The following is an 8,665-nucleotide window of genomic DNA, read 5'->3' on the forward strand; positions in this document are numbered from 1 at the left end:
CTCTCTCTCTCTCTCTCTCGTCGCTCTCATCTTAGTCATATATTCTTTGGAGTGGCAAAAGCCTGAGTAGACGCTGACATATCATTTGATCAAGGTAGTTTCATAGAAACTGAGTCAATGGCTCAACTGAAGAATTTAGCCATCGTCTCTCTCTCGTCATTGTTAAAACGTGTGCATTTTTATTCGAAAACAAAGTCTGAAGTGAGATAAATTGCTCTGGGGCAACATAAAAGTCGAAAAAGAAAAAACAGATGTAACCTAAATTCAGACATAGGGAAACATGAACATTGAGGGAATGACTTATAAATTGACAAGTCTGTTGCTTGGATTAATGGCACAGATGCGCTCTTTTGATGGTGAAATGGATAACACGCGTTGCAGTAGACTGCCAAAATGTTTTGCTCAATTACTCAAAGTAAACCCTCAGGAAAACAAGCAAAGCACTCTGCTGCTGCTGCTGCAACGAGGGCTTTAATGACAGCGACCGTCACGGTCCGGCGGCCATGCGGCATTTCTGGTGGCCCTCGGACCTGCACGTAGGCCCGTCTGCCTCGGCGCCCTTTGACACAGAGCCACACACCCAATCTATATTTACAGTATATGTTCACAAAGCGCTGCCGTCGGTGCGGACTCTGAGTACGGATTTACCCCTAATTGCCTTTTCTGGATCAGTGAGAGACAAAACACACTCCACTCATGCTTAGAAGTGACAAAAATAATCAGACACCACACACAAAATATTTTAGTAACTGGTTCATGTTCTTCCAGGTTGTTGTCCAAGTTCCAATACAGGTGTGAAAATAATATACAGATTTTCAAACCCAAACTACACACTAGGTCTTCCCCTTCGATGTATGCCAGACAATCAACCAGCATGTCTGTAAAGAGCACCCACCACGTTTACTTCATTCAGCATGTGGTTGGCTAACTCTTGGCCGCGTCACTATACACCTGTTAAAAATATCCTGAGCATCAGACAGTTTTGGTCAAGAAGTCAATTTAGTACTGGGTCACAGGATTGGCTTGTGTGTTGTTTTTTCTAACTCATTCCCAAGCTCAAGTGGACCCCGTTTTGAAGATGGATTAAATCAAGATTGCTGTGACGACTCTCAGAGGAATCTGTAAGAGTTATGTGAAGGTGTGGCACAGCAGGCTGAGAAAGTGTGTAGGACTCCAGTGAGAGAAGGGAAAAACCGAGTTTGTAATTTGGATTTGAAATACGGTATATACCTTTTGTGACACCAGTCCTGGAACTCTTTTGTCCCGAAGACTAATCAGGCACTCAATCAAATGACTTTACCACTCCATTTACACTTTTTTAAAAGATCAAACTATTTATACAGCACTTTTCATACTTAAAAATGCAACTCAAAGTGCTGTACAATGCAGGGAGTGAGAAAAGTAGATAGCAATTTTGACAAAACAAGGAATAAAACAAACTATGTGCCTTGAAATGAAAAACAAAGTTGTTATATAATAATCTAGTATGGGATTTATCATTGTAGTTGCTTTAATTTTTTTGTTTTTCTTTTGAGAACGTTTTGTTTCACTTAATTTTTAATATAGCGTATTTTGAATGAAATAAATATATTCACCAAATATGACAAAACAAATTCTCAAACAATTTAGATCTTCCATGTAGTGTAGCCACAGATGCACAGCAATATTTAAAAATAAACCCCAAAAGCACATTAAATGACAAAGACAAAAATAGACATTTTTGCTACTGTTATATTATTCATTATTTTTATTTATCAGCCACTCACTAAAATTTATTCACTAACAGCATTTCAAATGTTTGCCTCATTCATACATGTACCGGTATATATTTTTTAAATACCGGTATGTTAAATTACAGATGTGCTAAAAGTACACAAATGCACCCGAAAGGAAAATACCATCACTCTGGTTTTGCACGTGCAACCACACAAGCCACATGAACACACGGCTCATATCTGAGCAGCATCGCTAGCTTTGGGCGGCCCAGTCACAACAGAATCATATCTACATCCCTCATCACTCGCACTTGGAGCACCGTGCAGCCAGGACCACATTTGAGGAAGGCCGCCATGACCTCGTGGGAGGCAACGTCTGCGGGCGCAGCAAGGGCGGAGGGGGGGAAATTTGGCTTCCTTATCACTCCTGTAATAGAGAACAAGCCAGTGGGCACGTAGGAAGCTGGGTCAGGGCAGTCCGGCTTCATCCTGACGGGAATTCACAACAACAAAACAAGTAGCTAATCATATCTCTGACATCACGCCGATGAAACTGACACCAAAAAAAAAAAAGCTTTAATTGTCGTTAGCCAGTGTTTTTCCTAGAGATGGTGCAAGCCGTTTTTTTTTTAACTGTAAAACACAATCACATCGCAAATCACATCAGCTCTACATGTTTGTCAGATGTTATTGTACCAGTACTTCCTCTTATCGTACAGTGCCGGTATTTTTGTCATTCACTGAAACAACAGTTAAGAATACTTGTATTTTTCCCCAAATGTTTACAAATGAGCAGCGATGAATTTGCATTGGGTTCTTTTCTGATTTTCGAATCACATAAATGTTGTTTTTTTCATTTAAATGTTTTTCAAAGAGTCTTTCTACGATGAAAATCTGAGGACCTCCTGCTGTCACAATTTTTTTAATGTAATGTAATTGAAGCCAAATAATGGTTTCAAAATAGTGCCTGTATTTCTAGATTGAAAATGTGAGTCTCTTTCCTTCTTCCATTTCTGCGTTTGCGGTATTGTATGGACATGTGTATCAACGCGCTGAAAACATGACCCGACACTTACTGTGCTTGACGTCACGTCCCCAGATAGGAATGTGAAGTTGAAAACTCCCACAATGCCTCACTACGTTCAAGCTCAAAAGAGCATTTCCCCCTCTTTACCCCTTCCCTGATGTGCAATTACTGTATACAGGAGATATATAAACATGTCAATTACAAAATGGACTAAATGCATTGAAGTCCAAAATTTTTCAGATCCCCGGGGTATTAATTACATACCATCCACCTATGGATGGCGGCACGGGCACCCGCAGCGGCTCCTCTCTATCCTGTGTTTGAGAGGAAAGAAATTTCATCTGTGCTGTATGTTACACATCGAGCACATTTTAAAGTTGACTTTAACTTGAACTATCGATCCATTTTCCGATCCGCTTTATCCTCACAAGGGTCGCGGGGGGTGCTGGAGCCTATCCCAGCCGTCTCTGGGAAGTAGGTGGGTGACACCCTGACCTGTTTTGGCCAATTCCAGAGGCCACAGAAACAACCATTCACGCTCACAATCACACCGAGGGCCAATTTGGAATAGGCAATCAACCTGCCATGCATGTTTTTGGAATATGGGAGGTAACCGGAGTTGTTAGGGTTTGTATGTGACCCCAAATGCACGACAACAGGCAGGTATGCTGGAAGCCAACACTTGCCGTTGTTTATTAGCGTCTTTGAAGTGTCACTTAGGGAGAAGGACGAAGAATCCATAGGGAAATGTCGACACAAGAAACGAAAACCTCACTCAGGGAGAAAACTGGGACTTACTTAAATGTTCAGGGAAAAGATCAAGGGAGTCCACAGAGAAATGTCCTCACAGGAAACAAAAACTGTAGGCGATGCCAACCGCGCTCACTACGGGTGGTGACGGCACAAACTTGCACTGAGGGATGGTTTGGGAGCCAACTTATACCAGTCGAAACGAGCAGATGGGTGGGTGACGAGCTGGGGTCAGGTGTGAGATGCACAGCCCCCTGGCTGAGGAGACTGCCTGACTGGCCCCTCCCTAACAGGAGTACCCAGAGAAAACCCACGCAGACACGAGGAGAACATGCAAACTCCATATTTGTCAATGTGTGCCCAGTTGACCGTTGTGCTGCTGGCATTAAAACTGAGAGTGACATCAATCTTCTTTTTTTTAACAGCTTTTAGATTGGATCATGTTCGATTATTTCGGTGGTTGGTTAGTGTACCGAAAATGTGTATACATACAATAAATACATCATTGGTCAATTTGATTGTTGATTGTTGAATTTGATTGGTCAATTGATTTGTTGTTGTTTTTCTTTCTACCATGAACTGTTTTATATTGCACTTGTATTTTTCCCTCATGTCCCTCTCGAAGCATCCAGAGGGATGTTGCAATGTGTGTAAGCCTCATCTGTTTTGTTTTTTTTCTGGCACACGCAGTGTCTTTCCCTCCACACCGAACTGTCACTGCAATGCATGTTGAACATCTCCTCCCACACACTTGCTCACTTTGACGCTCGGGAGAGTCAGAAGAGCTGCTATTCCTCTTACCTCGCAATGTTTGAGTCTAATTAGAATGTTTTCCCTTTCCCTCGCAGCGTCTGAATGAAAAGGGGGACCTGTGGTGGTGTAAGTGTGTGTGGGTGTATTGTCGACCTTCATCCTGAGGATCTGCTGGGATATGGAAATGAAAATCAGATACCCCCTTCCCCCCCCCAACTGATGTCTAAATGAGAATCAACATTTTATTGTTTTCTCACGAAAGGCTTCTCCTCCTGCAGCATTTGTTCATCTGCCATGGCACAGTCTGTCTGTCTTGTGTAGGGTGGGCAAACTACGGCCCGTGGGCCAAATCCGGCCCGTTGGTCTTTTTAATCCGGCCCGCCGAAAGTTGGTACATAATTAAGGTACAATGTCAACGACTGCATTCATTTCATTTGGACTTGTAATGACAGGCATTTTAACGCCAGGTGGCGCAGTTACTTGAAGTTGCAGAGCATAGGGAGGAAGGGGGAGACGATACGGAAGCCCGCAATAGTGCCAAGTCAAGCAAATCCCGTTCAATACGACGGAATAATGTACTCTAAAAGTCTGAAAAACGTGCATAAAAATGCAAACTACTGCTTTTTAAATAAAGAAATCTAATTAATATGTCGAATTTAGTTCACCCTTTTGATCCGGCCCTCCATAATATTTTCTGGTTCTCATTTGACCCTATGCAAAAAATAATTGCCAACCACTGGTGTTGTGTGTGTTGACATGCAAAAAACAGGTGCCTGGTTGTCATCATCACCATGCGGAGAGAAGCCGTGTTTGTGTTTTCTCTCTCAGATGACATCATGCTCTTGTGCGATGCCACAGGGATGTTCTCTTCTATGTCCGAACGATTCCTGAGCTAACTGCGCCATGGCTGAAAAAACCCCCAAGGTCACTCGGTGCAAATGCCAGTCTGGTTCCATGTCCTTAATTCATCATGAGAAATGCGATTTGACACACAGCAAAGAACCTACGCAGACTCGTGGTCCTCTTGTCTTTCATTGGGTTTTAAATTATGTTCTCACTGGTTGAAATAAATGTTGTGTAATTGTACATTATTTTTGTGCGCCACAGGACTAAATGACTCAGTTTAGCTGCTAGTAAAAATATCCATCAATCCATCCATTTTCCGATCCGCTTTATCCTCACGAGGGCCGCGGGGTTTGCTGGAGCCTATCCCAGCTGTTTTCGGGCAGTAGGCAGGGGACACCCTGAACCGCTTGCCAGCCAATCGTAGAGCACACATAGATGAACAATCATTCGCGCTCACAACCACACAAAAGGACAGTTTTAGAGTGTTCCATTAACCTGCCATGGATGTTTTTGGAATGTGGGAGGGAACCGGAATACCTAAAGAAAACCCACGCAGGCAAGGAGAGAACATGCAAACGCTACACAGGAAGGCCGGCGTTGGGATCGAATCCAGTACCTCTGCACTGTGAGGCTGACGTACTAACCAGTCACCCACTGTGCCGTAAGTTTATTTAATTTAATTCCATTGCAGAAAGATTATATGAAAACGATCTTGTGTTTTGGGACCTTTGTCAATGTATTTATGTATTTGTTTTATCATATTACGGTAAGAGCATACATACACACACACGCATCTTCATGTCTTCATTTATTTGGTGTTTTTGGTGTTGTCTCAGAGACATTTTTGACTTTCTAAAAATGTCCGAATGTTAGCATGTCTTTAGCGTTATTAAAATTTATTGGGTTTATTGAGTTTATAGCGTTGTGAGAATCAGTAATACCCTTGCATCTGCATCTGAAGGGTTGCAAATGTAAATTATTGATGAAACGCTTCATTTTAGGCTACTCTGACCTGGGAGAGAAATTCAGAAATTCAGTTTCAATATTTGCACAATTTGAAGAAAAAAAAACAGTTTAGAAATTCAAACAACTTGGAAATCACAAAATAAGCAGTAATGTCAGGGGTGTCCAACTCCGGTCCATTGAAGGCCACTAGCTTACATGTTTTAGATGCTCCTCCAAAAAGACTTGGATTTACAAAAAAAAAAAAAAAAAAGCATGTGAATGACTCCCACCATATTTGACGACCTGATGCTTGATGACATTTAGTGGGAAGCACCCATCCTGTTATTGTCCTAATGTTGCATTTCACAGTCAGACAGAGAGCTAGAGAGAAACTCCTACGCGTAGCCTTTGGAGGAAGCAAATCCTTCTATTTTATCATTTCCAAATGCATCATTTTCCCGAGAGTGGGGGACGCTTTCTATTTCGACATTCTTCCTTCCTTATCAGTCTGAGGCCATCTGAGCTCTTCACTGCCCGCTACACTTGAGTCCCAAGCTTCCATTGAATTCCGCTGCAATGCTCACTCATATTCCCTGACATTTTTCCGCTGAACCGCCCGGTTGACTGCACGACACACTGTCAATCCGAATGAAAATAAACAGCAGCTGGTGAGTAAAAAATTTCAGGAAGACATTTGTTTTCATAATGTGGATACGGAGAGAGCAGATTTGTTTTTCAGGAAGTGGTTCTCTTCCTCCCTGCCTTGGCCAAAGATTGCAGGCCTTCACTGGACCTGGCTGGTACCGCGCTGAGGCGGGAAGCCGAGCGGCTGTGAGGAACCTCCGGTCCAACCCGAAACCAGACAGTTCACAGACGCCGCTGCCAGAGTTGGATCAGTCACATGACGCCAGTCAGTGACAAACCACTTGACCCGTGTTATGAGTTTTAAAGTAAATCCCTGCCGGTTACCATGGAAGAATGGAGCACCTTCATGGAAAAACAAAACAAAACAAAAAATAGTCCTTGACTGCACGTCTGTATTGACTGTAAATATTCATTGAGCTGAATGTCAAGGAAGGTAGTTCAAGTTTCATTGGAACCCTTGAATACTGTTAAGTGTCTTTGGAATGTGGGAGGAAACCGGAGTACCCGGAGAAAAGCCACACAGGCACGGGGACAACATGCAAACTACACATGGAGGCTGGAGCTGGAATCGAACCCACTGTGAGGTCGACGCGCTAACAACTGGACCGCATTTTTTTATTCGTATTTTTTTTGGGGGGGGGGTTTCCCATTTACCAACGTATTTCATATATAATGCATATTAGATGTTTATCAGCATTTTTTGCAGAATTTGGGGTTTAAACAACTTCCCAAGCAAAGAGCCTCAATTATAGACATTCTTGTGTGTGCGTGTGTGTGTGTGCTTGTGTGTGTGTGTGTGTGTGTGTGTGTCACAATTTGTCTTTATTTGTTTTATACAAATTGGATCAACGTCCATCGGGTGATGACGCACCATTGCAGAAAATATTTGAATGAATGTTTAATAGCGAGCGGTCCCGCCAGCAAATTTTTTTTTGGGATGCATTACCGCATGAGTATGAATGCTTGTCCTTCAGCTGCTACAGCTAACCTGATATCAAATGTTTCTTTTTGTGCCTTCCTTTTGACAGAAACTCAAAGCCGTTTGACGTCACCTGCGCTTTCATGCTAATTCCGTTTTTCTTTCCCGGCTTGTGGATCGTGTATTTCAGGTGCTTATCAGTTTGGGGCAAGGTGCACAAGGCCATGGGAGAGTGACTGCCCTGCGGGCTAAGCACATAGCATGGCTATCTCTTCCATTCTTCCTGTTTACATTGCGATGAGTTTGTGGCCACTGGACTGAACTCATCAGGGATACATGTGACTAATGTCATTGCTTTGAGAATTGCAAATTTTCCACTCAAGGTTTGCACAAGTTTCACTTGAGGAGTTGAATTTTTACGATACGTTTTGGGTTTTCAAAAATTTTCACACCACAGGGAAGACTTTTTTTTAAAAGTGTGCTAAATTTGAACAAAGATAAAAAATCCACCATTCTCTCCACTCTCGAATTCTGTGGGTGTGTGACAACAAAGTGATCTGAAGTGGCCACGCCAGCCCGAACACACACGCACAGCCCCGAAGCGCTACATGCTAGCTGTCAAGACAGACATTTAAAAAGAAAAATATGAATCGGTTCCTCGCACTTCTGCCTACCCCTGCGCAATGTCCACACACTTGTGACTGACAACGAGGCACTCCAAAGTTGCCACCTAGCTACGACAATTGCCCAAGATAACTCCTGATGTGAATGAAGTTTTGATATATCGGGTGAGGAGTGACTCATGATGGACTCCAAAGTGGAAACAACGCTTTACTAGCAAAGCTTAATTGCATCTCTGAAAACAAGTTTTTAAAAAACGTGTTAACCACTCTTATCTTCAAACATGCATCGTGTATTTATAAAAACATTTTTGAACTCACTCGACAGCAAAGTACGTTACTGTAGCGATCGCCAAAGGATCTCCCATGAGCCGCGAGCAGCGCTCTTCTAAAAATAGGTCAGTCACCAGTGATGGTACATTGTGATTTTCTAGGAATACCGCAG

At 42.7% G+C, this 8,665-nt stretch overlaps 1 protein-coding gene across 1 annotated transcript in view; it reads left to right on the forward strand.

Annotated features, from left to right (window-relative positions):
* Positions 1-8,665, forward strand: part of LOC127616210 (KN motif and ankyrin repeat domain-containing protein 4-like) — a 198,426-nt gene that overhangs the window by 119,059 nt on the left and 70,702 nt on the right. The gene's annotated exons all lie outside the window — the stretch shown is intronic.

This window comes from Hippocampus zosterae, chromosome 15, assembly GCF_025434085.1.
Source record: "Hippocampus zosterae strain Florida chromosome 15, ASM2543408v3, whole genome shotgun sequence".
NCBI lineage: Eukaryota > Metazoa > Chordata > Actinopteri > Syngnathiformes > Syngnathidae > Hippocampus > Hippocampus zosterae.